Below are 20498 nucleotides of genomic sequence, written 5' to 3'. Positions count from 1 at the left end.
TGGTCCAATTGTAATTTAATAAACAAATCCCAATGCACCTCAAATGTCTTTGTAAGGGGAAATGGGTAAATTGTTAGACTTAAAGCTGCACCTCCCTTGAGGAGATAGATGCACCTTCAGTTTGATTAAAAACTCATTGATCTCATAAGGCTCTTTTTTAAAAAAAGTCCAAACACTATCTGCAAATGCACATTAAGGTTGCAATCATATGCATACTTAAATGGGGGGTAATCACACTGAACACAAAGAGACTTTCCTCTGAGTATGCATGCATACAATTGTGCTGTAGTAGACTTTGACGTTGCTGTTCTATGCATTCTTATCCAGGATTAAGCCCCCCTGAACACAGTGGGTAGGAGAGATGCAGTACCGCTGTCCCATTTCCAGCAGATGCCTCTGATAGGAAGGGAGGGGATTTCCTCTGATATGCTCTACAGCTTCCTGAGGTACATTTGAACCTCTGGAACAAATTGGAGGCAAGAATTTAGGGGGCTGCAGTGGAAATGGAAGCGATGTCCACACTCTTAGGTTAAAGGAGCTGTCCATGGGATAGCCAGCCTCATATAACCAACATTCTAATTAAGGCATGAAGGGGCAATAAGGGGTAATAAGCTGTGCTACTAGGCTTAGCTATGTCACTTCTCCTTACCTTGGGAAGAAATAGGTAATCAAACCTCTCTATCCTACCTGAGAAGCTCAGCATGTGAAAAGGTTTGAGGCTCTCACCAGCCACTCTTGAGTTCCTATACCAATACTCTGTTATCACTTTGTAATTAAGCTATGTTTTACTGCCTGTGCAACTTTTCTGACTGATGTGTGGAAAAGCATATGAACTGGACCTTTGAATAGTTTGTAAGGAAACCAATTTTTAAATTACCAAATGTGTAGTCTTTTCCTACGCTGGGGGAGGAGGGAAATTTTGGCACTTCCTTGGAAGGGCATATTGTAAAGGCCTATATTTCCACGTTTTACTTTGCAACATATTTTGTGACTTTAAATCTCAGCTGGAGTTCTCCCACTAAAGAGCACTTGCCCCCAAATTGGATCTTGGCATCCAGGAATTTGTGTGTGTGTGTGTGTGTGTGTGTGTGTGTGTGTGTGTATTGTACCAACACTGTCCAATGGATCAAAAGCTGCTACATAAGCAGACTGGCTCTATCCAGTGGGACATACCTTACTTTGAAGCCCACTTCTTATGTTGCAGGCCTAAGAAGACCTCTGATGGATCAGAATCTAGTCCAGCACCCAGTTTCTCACGGTGGCCAAGCAGATGCTTCTGGGAAGCCCACATAGCTTTGCTTCAGTGTAGTGATATATGGAGAGAAATTTGCCATGGACATTTTTATGGCTTTGAGTGCTCCTCTAAAAAATTCACCCCAAATGCGGCCCTCTTTGGGGGATAAATTAATTAGTGCCTGCTATTGCATTATACTACCCTTTCTACAGCTTCTCCTTTCCCACCAGCAACTGGATAGAATGGCAAATGTATCCCTCAATATATATCCACTGAATCAGAATGCAGGTGTTTGCATTTCAGCTCTGACCCCCAGGCAGATCATCCATTATGTCTAAGAGAGAATGAATGCCAGTTGGAAGAGGCGGAGCTGCACCACACTGATTGACAATTAGTGCCACAAAAGAAAAATATATCCTCCATGTACAAGTTTAAGGAGAAAAGCTGTAGCTTTGTTAAGTATTGTGGATAAGGAGGCTTCTTTTAGAAGTGGATTAATTCCTTTTTTTAAAAAGTATCTTTTACCAGATTTGAAAGAAAATAACTCGACCACATCTGTTGCCAATTACTTAGTGATGTGCAGCTTTGCTGTACAAAATAGCAATAATGTTTTCTATAAAATTTGGGGGTAATTATGATTTAAAGACCATTGCTCTGGAATCATGCCAAATAGATGCCTATTTTTCATCTTGAAAAATGATAAACAGGAAAATTGCACTCACATAAAAAGACTCTTTCACACACTCTTTCTGCCGCTTTTGTGGTGTGAATTACTGACTGCCACTGAAACTTGTGGCAGATGCACACCCACATTTGCAGCAGCAGAAAAAAATAGCCGTTGCACTGAAACACTCTTTGACTGAAGGTGGCTCCAAACCTCCTCAAAAGAGCAGCAGCTACACGATCTCGCTTCCATTCGAAAGGTGTGGATGTCATCATTTTCCTTCCACTCACATCTGGGGACCCTTGACCATGGTAACAGCCAGCCATTATCATCGCTTGAAGATGCCATTCCCCTTCATAACCAAATGGGGAGTGTTGGTTTGATCTTTCTCATGTTGGTGATAGAATGGACCGTACCATTCCAGCTACAGTGGGGCAATCACTTTCTTGATGATTTCCCACAAATTAAAAAAGATGGATTGATAATATGGACAGATTAGCTACATACGAACGAATTGCATGTCGACGGAAAATAAGAATGGATAAATATGAAGAAATCTGGAACAAATATTTAAGCGATAAAGCGGATAGTGGTGGGAAGTAAGGGGAGGACAATATTGTTAAAAAAGGTGTAGTCATAGGTATATCAGTGTATTCAAATCTGAATTGTCAAATTGCGTTATTGTTATTATGGTTTTTGTTGTATGTGTCTTTTGTGGTTGATGTCTGTATCAAAAAAATGATTAACTATTTTTTTTAAAAAAGCAAATTAAAAAGGTGTAAGTAGACTAGCGCAGCAGACAGGACTCACCCAGGATCCTATTTTAAGTTTATGTTTGCTCAGAGTTTCACATGGGAAAACATTCAAATATGTTATTCCCCACCTACATTCTGCAGTGGTACAGTCCAACTTCAGACATCTTAACCTTTCCTTCCCAGTCTTGTTATACTTAATATGTTGATAAAAATAAATAATCTGTAGTAGCTTATTATTGTTAATAGCTTAAATGTGTGACTTTGGTTTTTAACTACATAGAAGCATTGAGAGGTGTAAGCTAAGGTTACTAGATGTCCCTGTTTCCCGGGGACAGTCCGTGGATTTCCAAATCAGTTCTCTGACAAAATCCTATCATTCCTACTGAAGTTGAAGTGTCCCCGGATTCACTGAAAAAAATCTTGTATCCTTAGTGTAAGCATTTCCTTTTGTGCTCATGAACCATCAGATCCCAACAAACAAATAGAACCATATCATAAGCATAGCAAATCAAGGTGCCTGTATGTATGTATGTCTGTATGTATGCAGCACATGGAAATAAAGATATATGTGCACTTCATCTGGGATTCAGTAGCAATGGTAAAACTTGGAATGGTAGCACAGGGAGGGAGAAGGGGGCACTATAAGACCATTAACTGAGGCAGGGGTAACTCATCCCATTTCTCTGCCTGAGGTGAAATGGGAAGGTGCCCCCCTTACTGGGCTCATGTGACTGCGCTTTCTGGGTTCTGGTGACATCTCATGAGAAGTCTACAAGATCTTGCAAGAACCTGGAAGCCGGAGTTGCTTCTCTTTACTTCTCCAGTGGTGTTGGGGTAGGCGGGGTGCCACCCCTTGAGATTCTACCGCCCGAGGCGGCTGCCTCAGTCTGCCTCATTGGTGGGCCGGCCCTGAGTTGAGTATCTAGCTGCACCCCTCTTCAAATTCATCACTGAGCCTGCATAAGAATCGTAATATTAGACTAGGGAAAAAATACAGAATATGAACATATCAGGTGAATCTTTTTGGAACATTTTTTTTTTTAATTATATTCCATTCTATTCCTTCCTAGCCTTATAAACCAGGGACTAACATTGGGTCCAGAGCAGAAAAAAACCCCAAGAAAATTTGCCACCCTGATTTAAAAAGCACCTGTAACTATGTATACAGACAGCCATTTGTCTCCTGATTATATTTAAAAGAAAGGAAAGAAGGATGCTATCTCTGGGCCTGTTTTTGGGACTGCACTGGTTATCTGCCCTCTCTAGGTAGTCATTTTAGGGGCACGTCAGCTGTGGGGCTCCGGAGTTTGGCCCCAAGACCCATACCTAGCTGCACCATTGAGCTAGAACATCCCAATTAGATTAAAAACTATCAGGCCCAAAACACCTGCCTGCCAACCGCTAGTGGTGTCCAAAGAAGTCTGAAAAAGGTGTGATAGACAGCATGTTAGGGTGAGTAATGTTAAAAATGAAAAGATTTGAAGTCTACTCTTTTTGAAAGTGATGGATAATATTTTGGTGGCCCAGGGATGTTTACTCTGACATTTTTGATCGAAGGCTAATCTGGTATTATTCATAGTATGCCAATCTCTAATATATTTAATCCCTGACAGATTTTGCAGTGAATAATGTAGAATCAGCATTTTATGGCCACAAGATCAATCAAAACATCTACCCTCATCTCTCTGTGTGTCTAGCTTTTGTTCCAATGCTCACACAAGCCCCTGTTTAAGAAAGTCTATAAGGCTACCCCATCCTGCATTCATGAAGAGGCTTTTTGTGAGGTGCAAGCGGCTGTACTGTGGAGGAGGAACAGGAAATGTTCCTCCTATGGACTTCTGCTAACTTACCTTAGGATCTAAGCCAAACAGTATTTCAGTGCCAGGTTAAACTAAGAATTGTATTGCTACGAAAGAGTAAATTTGGCCTGTTTAGCAGGTTTATAAAGACATTTGGCAGATAGCATCCCAGAAGTCCAATAATGGCATAAGTGTTAAGATTAACAAATCTTAATTACTTAACATTCCCATACTCTTTTCTCATCCCTTGCTACCAATACATAATATCTGAGGAAATGGAATGGTTTAGGGAAAATTCCCAACTGTCTTCTCACAATGAAATATTAGTAAAAACTCCCACAAGAAAAGCATTTGATCATGCCTTAGGCAAATGGATAAAACTGAGTACAGTGGTACCTCAGGTTAAGAACTTAATTCATTCTGGAGGTCCGTTTTTAACCTGAAACTGTTCTTAACCTGAAGCTAATGGGGCCTCCCGCTACTGTTGTGCCGCTGCCGCATGATTTCTGTTCTCATCCTGAAGCAAAGTTCTTAACCCAAGGTACTATTTCTGCCTTAGCAGAGTCTGTAACCTGAAGCGTCTGTAACCCGAGGTACCACTGTATACAAATCTGGGTATAGTTACTGACACTTATCTTTTTTTACATATACAGTGGCACCTTGGTTCTAAACTTAATCTGTTCCGCAGTTGTGGACCACAGATATAAAATTTACGGCATGTAATGCCCTAAGAGAGAATATTGTGAAAATGATTTATAGGTGGTACATGACCCCAGTCAAGCTTGCAAAAATCTATCATTTGCCCGATAATAAATGTTGGAAATGTAAAGAAACTGAAGGTACATTCTTTCACCTTTGGTGGATGTGCCCAAGGATTAAGGCTTTCTGGGAAATGATCTATAATGAAATGAAAAAGGTATTTAAATATACCTTCCTGAAGAAACCAGAGGCCTTTCTCCTGGGCATAGTCGGCCAATTGGTGCCAAAGAAGGATAGAACTTTCTTTATGTATGCTACAACAGCAGCAAGGATACTCATTGCAAAGTATTGGAAGACACAAGATTTACCCACTCTGGAAGAATGGCAGATGAAGGTGATGGACTATATAGAATTGGCAGAAATGACTGGCAGAATCCGAGACCAGGGAGAAGAAATGGTGGAAGAAGACTGGAAGAAATTTAAAGACTATCTACAGAAATACTGTAAAATTAATGAATGTTAAAATGACGTTGGACTGAAAATAAGTGGTTTTGGTATTAAGGCTAATAAGAATATGTAAATATAGATAGTTATTTGGATGAAAATATATAGTTATAATAGGTTAAGATTATAGAGTAAAGACAAATGAAAGAGGGTAAGGATTTGCTGAAAGGACTTTGTAAACAGGAATACAAAAGGGGAGGCGTGAGGAGGTCAAGGAAATAAGCAAATGAACTTAAAGATATTGAAAAATGGATTATTTCTTTTTAAGATATTTTTCTTTCTTTTTTCTCTTTTTTACTTTTTTAACTACCGGGTTTTTTTAGGTTTCTTTTTTGGTAACTTTATTAGCTCTTGTTCTTTTTTCTTTTTTGTATGTGTAATAGTTGGTTTACTTATGTTTTGTGTAAAATATTAATAAATATTTTATAAAAAAACAACAACAAACTTACTCTGTTCCGGAAGTCCGTTCCAAAACCAAAACATTCCAAAACCAAGGTGCACTTTCCCATAGAAAGTAATGCAAAATGGATTAATCTGGTGCAGGCTGTTGAAAAACTACCCCTAAAACACTTCTCCCCACCACCCCAGTCAGTAACTTTCAATCTTTCTCTCTCTTTCAAGTCAAAGCAGCTGGGCTTCAGAGTGCTGCCGGGACGCTTCTCCCCACCGCCCCAATCAGCGCGATCTTTCTAAAAACAGAAGCACAACACTAAAAACAGAAGCTCAAGTCATGTTTGACCTCCAGAAAAAATTCGAGAACCAGAACGTTCACTTCCAGGTTTGCGATGTTTGGTTTGTAAGTTGTCCATGAACTAAGGTACCACAGTATACTAAGGAAACTATGAACATATTTGGAAGATGCAACTTAAATGCTAATGCAAAACACTGGAAGAGGCCTCCTGGATCAGACCAAAGGCCCCTTCTATTTCACACAGTGGCCAAATGCATACCATTGAAATGTCACATAGGCTTGCCATATTGTGAAGAGCATAAAATACTCTCATTTGAAATACCCCTACTATATGTAGGCTATAGAAGCTGTGATATATTGCTGAGGGGGGGCAGGAGAAGAGGAAAACAAGTCTTCAGCCACCAGTTATCTCTAGGTCTCATCCAGAAAGTAGAGCCAGAGACATTTTGACAAATTTAAAAAATCCACCTGGACAGTAATGTTACCCCTGAAAAAGAGGCTGTGTCCTTGAAGTCACAACCAAAATTCAAGGAGATTGCATCTCCTTTTTGTCACTTGGTATTTAGAGGAACAGTGCCTCCGATTATCGGGATTCCTTTAGGATAGGGATTTGTTTTGATTTTTGGTGATGAGCATTAAATTATTATTAATAATTAGAGTTTTACCACTTTGCTAATTGTGTTTTACCTTTTTTATGTTGTTCCTGCACTGTATTCTCAACTGTAAGCTGTGTCAAGAAATAATAATAATAATAATAATAATAATAATAATAATAATAATAATAATAATTTATTATTTATACCCCACCCATCTGACTGGGCTTCCCCAGCCACTCTGGGCGGCTTCCAAAAAAAATATTAAAATACTGTAATACTTCAAACATTAAAAGCTTCCCTGAGCAGGGCTGCCTTCAGATGTCTTCTAAAAGTCTGGTAGTTGTTGTTCTCTTTGACATCTGGTGGGAGGGCGTTCCACAGGGAGGGCGCCACTACCGAGAAGGCCCTCTGCCTGGTTCCCTGTAACTTGGCTTCTCGCAGGGAGGGAACTGCCAGAAGCCCTTCAGCGCTGGACCTTAGTGTCCGGACAGAACGATGGGGGTGGAGACACTCCTTCAGATATACTGGGTCTTTGAGGCCGTTTAGGGCTTTAAAGATCAGCACCAACACTTTGAATTGTGCTCGGAAACGTACTGGGAGCCAATGTAGGTCTTTCAAGACTGGTGTTATATGGTCTCGGCGGCCGCTCCCAGTCACCAGTTTGGCTGCCGCGTTCTGGATTAGTTGTAGTTTCCGGGTCACCTTCAAAGGTAGCCCCACGTAGAGCGCATTGCAGTAGTCCAAGCGGGAGATAACCAGAGCATGCACCACTCTGGCGAGGCAGTCCACAGGCAGGTAGGGTCTCAGCCTGCGTACCAGATGGAGCTGGTAAACAGCTGCCCTGGACACGAATTTGACCTGTGCCTCCATGGACAGCTGTGAGTCCAAAATGACTCCCAGACTGCGCACCTGGTCCTTCAGGGGCACAGTTACCCCATTCAGGACCAGGGAATCCACCACACCTGCCCGCCTCCTGTCCACCAAAAACAGTACTTCTGTCTTGTCAGGATTCAATCTCAATCTGTTAGCCGCCATCCATCCTCCAACCGCCTCCAGACACTCACACAGGACCTTCACCGCCTTCACTGGTTCTGATTTGAAAGAGAGGTAGAGCTGGGTATCATCCGCATACTGATGAACACCCATCACAAACCCCCTGATGCTCTCTCCCAGTGGATGCATGTAGATGTTGATAAGCATGGGGGAGAGGACAGAACCCTGAGGCACCCCACAAGTGAGAGCCCAGGGGTCTGAACACTCATCCCCCACCACCACTATTTTTGTGTGTGCATAAGGCACATTTGCAAATCAGAGAAGCTGTTATGGGCACCACACAGAAATCACACTCGAGCACAGACTACAGCTTATACTATTGCTGACAACAGAATGCTTCTTTCAAGCCTAATTTCACCAGGGGGAGGGAGAGGTGACCCTTGGGCATCAGGGAAAGTTTGTGTGGGTAGATGTGTGCTCAAGTGCACTGCTGGCGACCCTGGTATAAGGCGCTGAACAAATGGAAAAAAATTTAGATGGTTATACAATTGTTGTTGTTTAGACAACAACAACAAATCTGTTTATTGTGAGGACCATGCCTGTACACAAACATCAACACAACAATAGTTAAAAATATTAAAATTCATTAGGTGCTATGCCAACAAATACCTTCATCCCACAAAATAGAAAGAGAGGGAAAACAAGCAACGAGTTAAACAGATGATGAAGGGGTCTTTACATTGTCATCCATAAATCTTTCCCTGGCTTTCATGGCCTTCATCACAAAAACCGCTACCACATGGGTAATACGTGGGTTTGCATCAACTAACAAAAATTTTACTCTATCTTCAGGATTGGTTATAGAGTCGGGTATAATTTGCAGCAATGCGTCTCTAAAGCCCGAGTAGATGGGACAATAGAGGAGGTAATGTGTAAGATCCTCTTTAATTTTCATAAGGCAAGTTCATAAACGATGTTCTACTGGGGTTTTTGTGAATCTACCGGTCAGATGTTTGTTGTTTAGTCATTTAGTCGTGTCCGCCTCTTCGTGACCCCCTGGACCAGAGCATGCCAGGCACTCCTGTCTTCCACTGCCTCCCGCAGCTTGGTCAAACTCATGCTGGTAGCTTCGAGAACACTGTCCCACCATCTCGTCCTCTGTCGTCCCCTTCTTGGATGCTCAATGAACGTAATCAGAAACAGATTTATTTGAGGCTATCAAGTTGGGCATTACTCTAAGTATGACAACCAGGTTGCTCAGCAGATGTTGTTGTTGTTTAGTCGTTTAGTCGTGTTCGACTCTTCGTGACCCCATGGATCAGAGCACGCCAGGCACTTCTGTCTTCCACTGCCTCCCGCAGTTTTGTCAGACTCATGTTTGTAGCTTCGAGAACACTGTCCAACCATCTCGTCCTCTGTCGTCCCCTTCTTCTTGTGCCCTCAATTTTTCCCAACATCAGGGTCTTTTCCAGGGAGTCTTCTCTTCTCATGAGGTGGCCAAAGTACTGGAGCCTCAGCTTCACGATCTGTCCTTCCAGTGAGCACTCAGGGCTGATTTCCTTCAGAATGGATCGGCTTGATCTTCTTGCAGTCCATGGGACTCTAAGAGTCTCCTCCAGCACCAGAATTCAAAAGCATCAATTCTTCGGCGATCAGCCTTCTTTATGGTCCAGCTTTCACTTCCATACATAACAACTGGGAAAACCATAGCTTTAACTATATGGTTGGCAAGGTGATGTCTCTGCTTTTTAAGATGCTGTCTAGGTTTGTCATCGCTTTTCTCACAGGCAATATGGTTATATAATTTTAGATGATCTACCTCTTCTTGGCATGCAGCCAAAAATAAGCACTTGAAAATAAAATAAGTTGCCTAACTCTGACTTAGAGATGGGTTCTTAGATGCTGGGTCCATGGTTTCATTCAAATCAAAATGCCATGTGAATTTTAAACCAACTGAGGCTCCCTGACCTTTAAAATGCAGCACTGTAAATTCTGCAGCATCATAATTCTGATAGGAATACCTCCAACTCCATAATAGCTTGGATATTGCTTATGGGCTATCATAAAAATTCTAAAGCTTTCATGAGAAGAGTGTTTAATTTCAATCGCTATTATATTTAATACTTTAATAGAGGCTTTCACTGTTCAGGTTTTTTTTTAATAGTTTGCGACAATTTAAACTCCAAAGAAAAATGGCCTTCTATGCAGGAAAATTTGTGCTGGTAACATGAAGAAATAGGAAGACACTGTCTTCTGACTGATGGATAATTTTACAATATTTTGGAAGGTTTAATAGAAAATGGTCTGTTTGCATGGCGGTGTAGATTCCAGTTCTCTGTTTTAGTGTTTGCGTGAAAAGCCCTAAATGACTTCGGACCCAGTTATCTGAAGATACACCTCCTTTTGTATTGTCCTGCCTGTTATTCAAGATCAGCCTGGGTGGACCTTGTTGTAATCCCACTGCCAAGTTAATTGTGTGGAGCTGGGGTTTGGATAGGGCCTTTTTAGTGGTAGCACTTGGGTTCTGGAATATCTCCTCCGCCGCGAGGTATGGCTGGAGCTGACATTAATTAGTTTCCAGGGCCTGCTGAAAACTTCCTCTTCTTCCATCTGTAGCCATCTAGTTTGTCTTAGAAAGGAATACCGTATTTTTCGCCCTATAGGACGCACTTTCCCCCCTCCAAAAATGAAGGGGAAATCTGGGTGCGTCCTATGGGGTGAATGCAGGCTTCAGGAAGACACCTGCAGCTTAGGCAGCCCTGCGGGAGTTCCCGCAGGGCTGTCTAGGCTGCGGATAGTAGCTTGCTTCCCGGAGCGCCGGGCACGCTGAAAGCAGAGCGCCCGGCGCTTCGGGAACACATCTGCAGCCTAGGCAGCCCTGCGGGAGGTCCCTGAAGCAGAGCACCCCGTGCGTCGGACAGACATTCGCAGCGTGGGGAGCCCTGCAGGAGTTCCTCACAGGGCTCCCCACGCTGCGGATAGCAGCCTGCCACCCGGTGGGCGGGGCGCCCTGAAGCAGAGCGCCTCTCACGCCGGGCAGACATCGGCCAGCCCCACAAGCTCGGGGGACAGCAGGGAGGTGCAGCGCCGCCATCCCGCTGTTCCTCGACCTGGTTCGGTTTCCCCGACCTGCTTTTTTGGGGGGGGAATAAAGGAAATTTCCCCCCCCCAAAAAAAAACTAGGTGCGTCCTATGGGACGGAGTGTCCTATGGGACGAAAAATACGGTATTTGGAGTGAATCATATATTGTCTTGCTGGATTTAAGATTTTTAATTGACCTTAAGGTAAGGTTACCAGACGTCCCCGTTTCCTGGGGACAGTCCCCGGATTTACAAATCAGTCCTCTGACAAAATCCATTGAAATTGAAAAGTGTCCCTGGATTCATTGGGGGGGGGGAATCTGGTAACGTTACCTTAAGGTGTATCTTATTGTGTATTTTTGTCATCTTGATTCATCCTAAGATCACTTTGCAGGATATACACTTTTACAAATAAGTAATTGGTGTGGCAGTCAAAAGAGGGTTGGTATATATGATCGATGTGTGATTCTTTACAATCGCCATAGCAAATGTCTACTTGTATCAGCAAACTCCTGGGATCAAGATAATGGTCTCTTTTTCCTACTAGGCTGCAAAATTAGAATGGATCTCTGGAATGCATATGATCATTTGTAAAACAAAATTACGTTTCTGAAATTAAAGCTATGATAATGACCAGATTTTGTTGGAAAATATTTGTTCCCAAAACTTTGTTCTCACTCATTTCAGCAAAGTTTTACAATACAGTTTTCCCTATGTGCTGCCTTGGTTGCTAAAGATAGTGTTATGAAAATCTCTGATGGGATTAAGTTCTGGAAATTGAATTTCACATTTATTACTTTTTGAAAGTGATCCTTAATTTTCTGTGGAGGAATGCAAAGTATCATTTTCTTCTCCTTTCAGATATTGAGCTAGCTTCTTAGATGGTGTAAGCTGGCATCTCACACTAACCCCCAAAGCAGCATAGTGGTCCATTATTCTAGAGCAACTGAGAATCTGAAAGTTCTATCGCTTCCATAGTCTAAAAGGGCTAGCCAGGGTGCCCCATGGGTGGATATGCTAGGTACTGAAACAGGCCTAGGAGAGGAAGACATTGCTGCAGATGTGTGGCTTATCCCAAAGCTATGAACAACCCAAGGCTGCGCCAAGGACTGCAGCCCTGGTGCAATGAGGGGAGAATGCAAATACAGGCCCTCAGCTGCAGCGGTTTCAGGTGGGGTTGCCATTTAGTGGAAAGGAAGCAAGCACTTTCTAAAAGAGGAGAAGTGTCTAGAACAGCATGCCTATGGGCTGCTGGCTCATGACTGCAGCTTGGAACATCAGCTGTGAAATTGCTCCACTCACCAAGACAAGGCAAGAAGAGGACTTCCCACTTGGTCTGAGACACCCTGAGAACCAGCAGTCTTGACGGCTCTTTGAGTTTCTTGGCCTGCCTCCTTCTGGCTTGTTTCCTTAACCCTGACTTCCTGGTCTTCTTCTCTTGTGTCTCTGGCTCAACTGCTCTAGCTCAGCCTTGACAGGAAAGGATGCTGATTGTGTTCTAGATTGCCTCCTTAAAGATGACGGTGGCCATTGTGAAGGAGAGGCTCACAGGCCGGTCTCTCTCTCTGTGTGTAAAGGGCTCGCCAAAAGAAATGGAGAGATTGTTTTGTGCATTTCCTGACACAACTGGCAGCTATGCCCTTCTCTGGAAATGGCTCCTGTCCCTGTGAAACCGTGGCACCGCATATCAGTCATCCCAATGCCTTTTGCACTCACTGGTTGCAACTTAGGAAACCAGGAGGACCCAATTTATTCTTACCAACTAACTGGATAGAGTAGACAGCCATAATGGCTTTTAGATTTCTCAAAAATTAAAGGGCTAGAGATGTCATTTTCTTTAAATGAAAGCTACAAATTCAAGGTGGGGTCTGGAAATCCCTGAAAAGGCCAGATCCACACAGGCCTTTCTATGGCATCGGCTGTGGGCACAGCATTGTAAACTGATTGCACATTTTCATTCTGCGTCCCACCAGTTCCCCAGAGGTTGCTCTTTCAATTCCTCCCCACCAGACAAATGGCTATTTCTGAAAGATAAATCACATTTATCATTCCCATTATTATAAGCTGTTTCCCTGCCCCCCCCCAAAAAGCTATGTTTTGCTTATTTCATAGCTTCAAAATTGTCTCTCTTTGGATCTGCATTTTGGCAGATATCTTGAGTGGCAAATGTGCTCTATTGTGTTACTGGTAATGGTGGTGCAAAGGTATGATCTTTCACCATCATTGCACTTGCAGCCAGTGGAGGCCACCAAGATTTATGGGATTCTGGAAACTTGAGGTGTTATATTGTATTCCCTGGACTTAGGTACAATATCTGCTGGTGATGTGATTTTTACAGCTGGATAATCACAGTGAATAGTAGGATGACTATTGATGGGAGGCCTTCCTGGAAATCTTTATAGCTCCTGTAGTCATTGTAAAATATGATGTCAAGGGCTAGTGGAAACCAAAGCTGCCGTGAGTCTAGTTTCTTTTTCTTACTCATATAGCATGATTCCTTTTCTATAGCCATACTTTCTCTTCCACCATTAAGCTGCAACTCATTTTAAACTTCAGTCAAGGTTATAGGGAGGAGAGTGACATTTTTCACAAAAATAGCACACTGGGATGTGCTGTTTCAGCCCGCTTGCTAGGAAACTTTGGGGTTTTCAGGTATTCCCCAACCTTGGGCAATCTTCTGAATCTAAATACTTTTATTACAGAGGTGATCATTCCTCTATTGTGGATCAGCAATTCTATCAGAGCTCAGGAAACAAGAGTGTTAACTCCCTCCCAATTTCTTTCTTTTTCTTTTTAACCCTCCCTATTTCTGGAAAAAATAATATCCATCAAGGGGTTTAAAAGTGCTTGAATTATGATGGTTAGGTTTCCTAAGGAAACCCCAGCCTCTAACTCCGCTCCATTTAAGCTAAATCATGGCCCACATCTGGGTGCCACCAGCAAGACCACAATGCTGAGCTAACAGTCTTTGTACCTCTGGCACTTTGCTGTGTTTCTTGCCCATCCAGCAGCACTTACAAGGAACCATTGGTGGCCTCCAGTGAATCACCATAGGAACTCACCTTGTGCATTCTCATAATACCATCGTTCTCCCATTTCCACCCCCTCCCCAATATTTTGTTCAAAATCACTTGCAATCTCATGATGATACCACCTTGATGTCTGCAACCCATACAGCATGTGCACTTTTGCACCATGCAGAAAATTCCATATCCTCCTTGCTCTGCTCATAAATACTCAGCAGCGGACACTAGCAACCCACTTTGTGAGCCCATGTTAGGGACTGGCTAGATGGTGAGGAGTGGTGAAAGGTGTCAGCTGGGGAACCCCCAAGGGAAATCCCAGAGGAGGAAGGATCAGAAGGCAGGGATTGGTGGTGGGACACTGAAGAGGTTAGAGGGGGAAGATTGGGAGGAGGGGCTGGATACTGAAGGGGCGACAGAGTTTTGTGAGCCAGAGGAACCTGTGAAAGGGAACAGTTCAGACTCTGAAGCTGAAGCAAAGGAGTGGGGTCAAGGGGCTGCTAAAGAATCCCGGGACTCTCCATCTCCTGCTGCAACAAGCTCCCCCCCCCCCCCCGGTCTCCAAGAATGTGCAGGAGAATGAGAAGGGCAGAACAGAGGTCAGAGGTGGGCAGACACAGTTTGAGACTGCTTGGGAAACATCCGGGAGAGGGAGCCTTAGGATGGGTGGAAGGCAAGGACCTTCAATCCAGGCAACCGCTCTATAGGGGCAAGACCTGCTGGGAATAGTTGCTGAGTTGTATGTTGTGTCCTTGAAGAAAGAGTTAACTTCACTGCCAACTGACGCTGCATTGGATTCCAGGCCTGACAGCCCACACTGCTCAGTGCATGAGTTGTAAGTGAATTCATGGATTTTATGGTGGGTTGCAGAATGGGCACTAGCATTTCCAGATCACCATTTTTTTAACAAATGCTGGTATCAAGAACATCAAAGTGACTTTAACATTTATATCTTGTGAAAACAACAGCATTCTGATTGAATTTTGGCTTCTGCCTGTCAGTGAGGCAGAATAGATGACAACAAGGCATTTCAAATTCTTGAGTACTGTTGTGACATTTCTTAAATGATATATGTGGAGTGTATTCAAACAGCTGTTTAGCTTAGCGGTTCATGGATGAAAATTGTCAAAAAGAATAAATGGTATTCATTGAAATCCATAAAGGTAATAAAATAGTGAAAGAGATGGCAAGAAGAACAACTCCATCACCGGCAGTGTGGTTTGCAAGATAACAGCTGTGCTTCATAACACGAAGGCAAGGGTAGGGAACCTTTTCTGAAGGTTGGGACCGACCATTATCTCCTTCCCCCTCCTGTTGCGACAAATTTGACAGGTGGGTGGGGTAGCCCACCTGTCAATCACCTGACATTAGTAAGATGTGCTGTGCTTTGAAGCCCCGATTCTTGGGACTTCAAATCACAGCACGGAGCTGTCTGAAAGCTTTTTGCAAAGAGCCCAGTCCTGCTCTTTAAAGTGCCCCAAACTGGAAGTTCCAAAAGCAGCAAGGGGGCTTTCAAAGAGAGGTGGTCCTTGAGATCTCATGCTCCTGAGCCATAAAGGGCTTTAAAGTTCAAAGCCAGTACTTTGGATTGAGCCCAGAGATTAATTAGTAGCCAGTGCAGTCAGGTCAGAAACTGTGCAATATCATCCGACCTTCTGGTCCTAGACAATAATACGGCCTCTGAATTCTGCACAGTCTACACTGCACTAAATGTATGGCCTGTCTTCAAAGGCAGCCCCGTGTACAGCATATTGCAGTAATCTAGCCTAGAGGTTACCACAGGTTCGGCAACTCAAGCTGTCTATATAGGGTAGCAGCTGGGGCACCAGTTGAAACTGCCCGTGAACCTACTTGTGCCTCCAGTGACAGTAAAGAATACAGAAGTACCTCCAAGCTGCATGCCAGCTCCTTTGAGGGCAATGCAAGCCCGTCCAGAACATGTTGAGTCCCATCCATCTAGCCCTGCCCCCATAGCACTACCTCAGTATTATCTGGATTGAGCTTCAGTTTGTTGGCTCTCATCCAGTCCATTACCACAGCCAGACACAATCCAGAACATTCACTGCCACAAATGCAGATGTAGAGGAGGAAGATAGCTGTGTGTCACCAGCTTGATGATGGAACATACCCTAACTCAGCCCTTTCATATTTCAGATGTCTAGCAGCATGGGGGATAAGATTGACCCCTGTGGAACCTCACATTGAAGGCTTCACAGAACCAAGCTGGATCCTTCAAGCACGGCTCTACGGAGACGGCCACCCAGAGACCATTGCAAAGCAGTGCCACCCACTGCTACAAGGAAAGGGAAGACCATGCAGCAGAGACAACTGACCCAGGGACTAGGGGCCGGTAAGACAGAAACTAATAAATAGAGAAAGGTTAACGGGGAGCTAAACTGTACATTAATTAGAAGTAAATATTTCATAAAAACAAGAGATTGCTTCCTTTTTTGTTGGTGGCGACAGAAATGTTTCAAATTTGATAGAAACATGTATGTTGCCAAGTAATATGAATATACTTTTAAACTGAAGTATTCATGGGAAATATCTGCTGAGTATGGAAGTGAGAGCTGGACCATAAAGAAGGCTGATTGCCGAAGAATTGATGCTTTTGAACTATGGTGCTGGAGGAGATTCTTGAGAGTCCCATGGACTGCAAGAAGATCAAACCTATCCATTCTTAAGGAAATCAGCCCTGAGTGCTCACTGGAAGGACAGATCATGAAGCTGAGGCTCCAGTACTTTGGGCCACCTCATGAGAAGAGAAGACTCCCTGGAAAAGACCCTGATGTTGGGAAAGATTGAGGGCACAAGAAGGACAGAGGACGAAATGGTTGGACAGTGTTCTCGAAGCTACAAACATGAGTCTGACAAAACTGCGGGAGGCAGTGGAAGACAGAAGTGCCTGGCGTGCTCTGGTCCATGGGGTCACAAAGAGTCGGACACGACTAAACGACTAAACAACAACAACAACAACAACATCTGCTGAGCAACCTGGTTGTCATACTTAGAGTAATGCCCAACTTGATAGCCTCAAATAAATCTGTTTCTGATTATGTTCATTGAGCATCCAATATCTTTCTGAATCTTCTGGCCTGTGTCACTATAATGTGTGCTCATTCTTTGTACATGCACATTTGGCATAGTGAAATCTGCATTGTTTTGCCTGACAGTTTCTTTCCTTATGTCCAGCTATATTAGCATGGTTTGGCCAACAATAGCTACAAGGTACACATTGCAGTTTTTTCTCTAATGCCTTTAATCTTCAAAGTATTTTGGTAGCATTAATTAATTAACATACTCTGCCAAAATCATTTTAATTAAGTGTATTTGCCCCCAAATTATCACTGCGCACAAAAGATAGAAAGGTGTGCAATAATATCTCTGCATAAACACTTTCTTGTTCTTTCCTCAATAAAGCATCTAGATTTTCCTCTGGCCACCATTAGAACATAATTAAGCTTTATACTAAAAACAATGTTGGCATTTGCAGTGATATTTGCTAGTGTGTTCAGCATGTATAATGTTTTTAGTTCCTGTAACCAATGCAAACATGGTTATATATATTCAAGGCTGTTTTCCCCAGACTTCAGAAACAGAGCTAATACAAATAACAATTCCTTGACAGTACAAACCTTCTGTATATTCCACTTTCACATTGTTCTCCACACACCCCCTTGGCGTCTCCATGGATTTAAGTTACATCTTAAACCCACCTCTGCATAACACCTGTGAGTTTCTGAAACAGACCTTTGGCAAGTAAGGTCTCTGGTATTAGTTGTCTAATATTTATAATGTCCCTCACATTGTTGTTGTTGTTGTTTAGTCGTTTAGTTGTGTCCGTCCATCTTGTCCTCTGTCACCCCCTTCTCCTTGTGCTCCTTGTGATCTTTCCCAACATCAGGGTCTTTTCCAGGGAGTTTTCTCTTCTCATGAGGTGGCCCAAGTCTTGGAGCCTCAGCTTCAGGATCTGTCCTTCCAGTGAGCTGTCAGGGCTGATTTCCTTAAGAATGGATAGGTCTGATCTTCTTGCAGTTCAATGGACTCTCAAGAGTCTCCTCCAGCACCATAATTCAAAAGCATCAATTCTTCGGCAATCAGCCTTCTTTATGGTCCAGCTCTCACTTCCATACATCACTACTGGGAAAACCATAGCTTTAACTATACAGACCTTTGTTGGCAAGGTGATGTCTCTGCTTTTTAAGATTCTGTCTAGGTTTGTCATTGCTTTCCTTCCAAGAAGCAGGCGTCTTTTAATTTCGTGACTGCTGTCACCATCTGCAGTGATCATGGAACCCAAGAAAGTAAAATCTCTCACTGCCTCCATTTCTTCCCCTTCTATTACCCAGGAGGTGATGGGACCATGGCCGTGAATTTTGTTTTTTTTGATAGTGAGCTTAAACTTTTAAGGTCTCAGCCATTCATGTATCACACACACTTCAAGATAGTGTGCCTGAATGATCTTAGATGACATTCATCTGGGGCTAGCACTAGGAAAGTGAATTAAAGTGGAAGCTGGCAGACAAAATAAACGTGACTTCAAGAGATTTCACTCTGATTCAGAACAGGGCAAGCCATCAATAACCAAATATTGTTAGTTTCTGTTTGCCACTGAGCAGTGCTTTGGAGTCACAAGACTCTGTTTACATTCCACACATTCCAGAGACAGTCCAGGCTGTTGGAAGTCTCATGGGAGACGGGAGACAGATGTGACGTTACTAGTTTCCTGTTCCTTTGTTGTTCAGTTGCACTCTGTTTTCATAGAGAGAGGATGTTTCTTTTCTGTCTGCGTAGCGAGAAATAAAACTCTTTAGCCATGTAGCCATAAATCTCATCACTTCCCTGTGCTGCTTTGATTCTCTGCTGAATGGGAATGTGCCTGTGGCCTCATCAAAGGCTCAGGTCGTTAATCACGTCGGCGGGCGATTCCGGAAGATGAGCTTTATCAGCTCAGTCGTAACGGAGATGCCGACATTTTTGGTTATGGGCCCAGAAGAACAGAATGCAGCTCTTATCTTCTCTGTGTGTCAAGAAGATTGATGAGAGGTATGTGCTCAAGCCCTGGGAAGCCTGCCAGTCCCTAATTAATGGCATGAAGGGTGGACTTTGAACTTCTAGCCAAAGCACTTACCAGTAGTGGCAGGAGAAAGCGAAAGCCTCATGCAGTGTGCTTTTGGAATACAGCATGTAAACAGACACAGCCTGCTTTATAGACACAAGATGGCTAATCCAAAAGTACAGGAGGCTCTTCATTTTGCGTTGGGGATCCCAAAGCTTTCCAAGGGTAATTATCAGAACTTGGTGCAGTATGCAGAAGCTCTGCTAAGAAAAAAGGGTCTGTTTAATGTGATAACAGGTGCGCCCCCCCAGCTCCAATAACCGAAGACTGGGAGGCGAAGGATTCCAAAGCAAGGGGGACTCTGACGCTTATCGTGTCTCCTGAAGAGTTATGTCTTTTGCGTGACAAGGCTTCAGCCAAAGAGATGTGGGACAGTCTCCAACAGTCACATTTAAGAACAGAGGCGGAGCTTCTTTGTTCTTTTATGCCAGATTGCATGATATGGCACTTGCTGATGGAGCAGATGTACGTGCTCACCTCATGGAAATGCAGAATCTCAGGCATGAGTTGCAACAGCGTGGAATCACCTTTCCAGAGGCTGTGTATTCCTTCATGATTCTACATTCTTTGGGTTCAAGTTGGAAAGTGATTGCCAGCCAGCTTGCTGTTTTGCCTACTGCTCAGTTAACAGTAGCGCATGTTACTGCTGTGGTGTTAAATGAAATGGATCGGTGTAGTGCTAGCTACATCACCAAGAAGGAGTCCTCACAGATGTCATCCCAGAATGCAGTGCAACCACTAGATGGCACCAAAGCTTTGAAGGCAGTGAAATGCTACTCGTTTGGACATCTCGGCCATGTGAAGAGGGAATGTAAATATGCCAAGGCAACAGAGCAGCGCAGAGAAAGCTCAATGCGTGGAAAAGGCAAAAGCAAAGGTCCTAAGTCCAGGACAACACAACTCAAGGCTATGGTCTCACGCTTCACTCCAAAGGTCCAGAAGATGTCTAGATCTCGTTGGTCCACTAGGACCCTCTTTGGGTAGAGCCAGGTACTTTATGGTTCTCAGTGATTCAAATTCCAGGTATATTCATGTGTTCAATCTCAAGCAGAAATCAGAAGTGTTTCCTAGGTTCAAGGAATTCTGTGCTTGGTTGCAAAATGTGCATGATAAAAGGTGAAATGCTTGTTTACAGATTGAGGGGGAGAATTCACTTCTCAGCAGATTGAAGGTTTTCTGACTGAGAAAGGAATTCAACATGACCTTTCAAGTCCACGGTCTCCTTGGGTGAATGGACTTTGTGAAAGGGCAAACCAAACTTTGCTTCAAGGCTTGAAAACCTTGCTGCATGGTGCCAATCTTCCAGAGAGTTATTGGGCACAAGCGCTCGTCTGTTTTGT

At 43.3% G+C, this 20498-nt stretch overlaps 1 long non-coding RNA gene across 9 annotated transcripts in view; it reads left to right on the top strand.

Moving 5' to 3' along the window:
• LOC308581600 overlaps positions 1-20498 on the top strand; it is a 150130-nt gene that overhangs the window by 9346 nt on the left and 120286 nt on the right. For 7 of the 9 annotated variants that reach the window (XR_014005123.1, XR_014005125.1, XR_014005126.1 and 4 more), the window contains one exon: positions 16194-16389. The exons of the other annotated variants lie outside the window; for them this stretch is intronic. This is a non-coding gene — a long non-coding RNA (uncharacterized lncRNA). The remainder of the gene's footprint in view (positions 1-16193; positions 16390-20498) is intronic. 9 annotated transcript variants of the gene reach the window in all.

The sequence above is a fragment of the Podarcis bocagei genome (assembly GCF_964188305.1).
Source record: "Podarcis bocagei genome assembly, chromosome: 1".
Classification (NCBI taxonomy): domain Eukaryota; kingdom Metazoa; phylum Chordata; class Lepidosauria; order Squamata; family Lacertidae; genus Podarcis; species Podarcis bocagei.
Note: the sequence above shows the minus strand (reverse complement) of the source record. Positions and strands in the feature narration are given on the sequence as shown.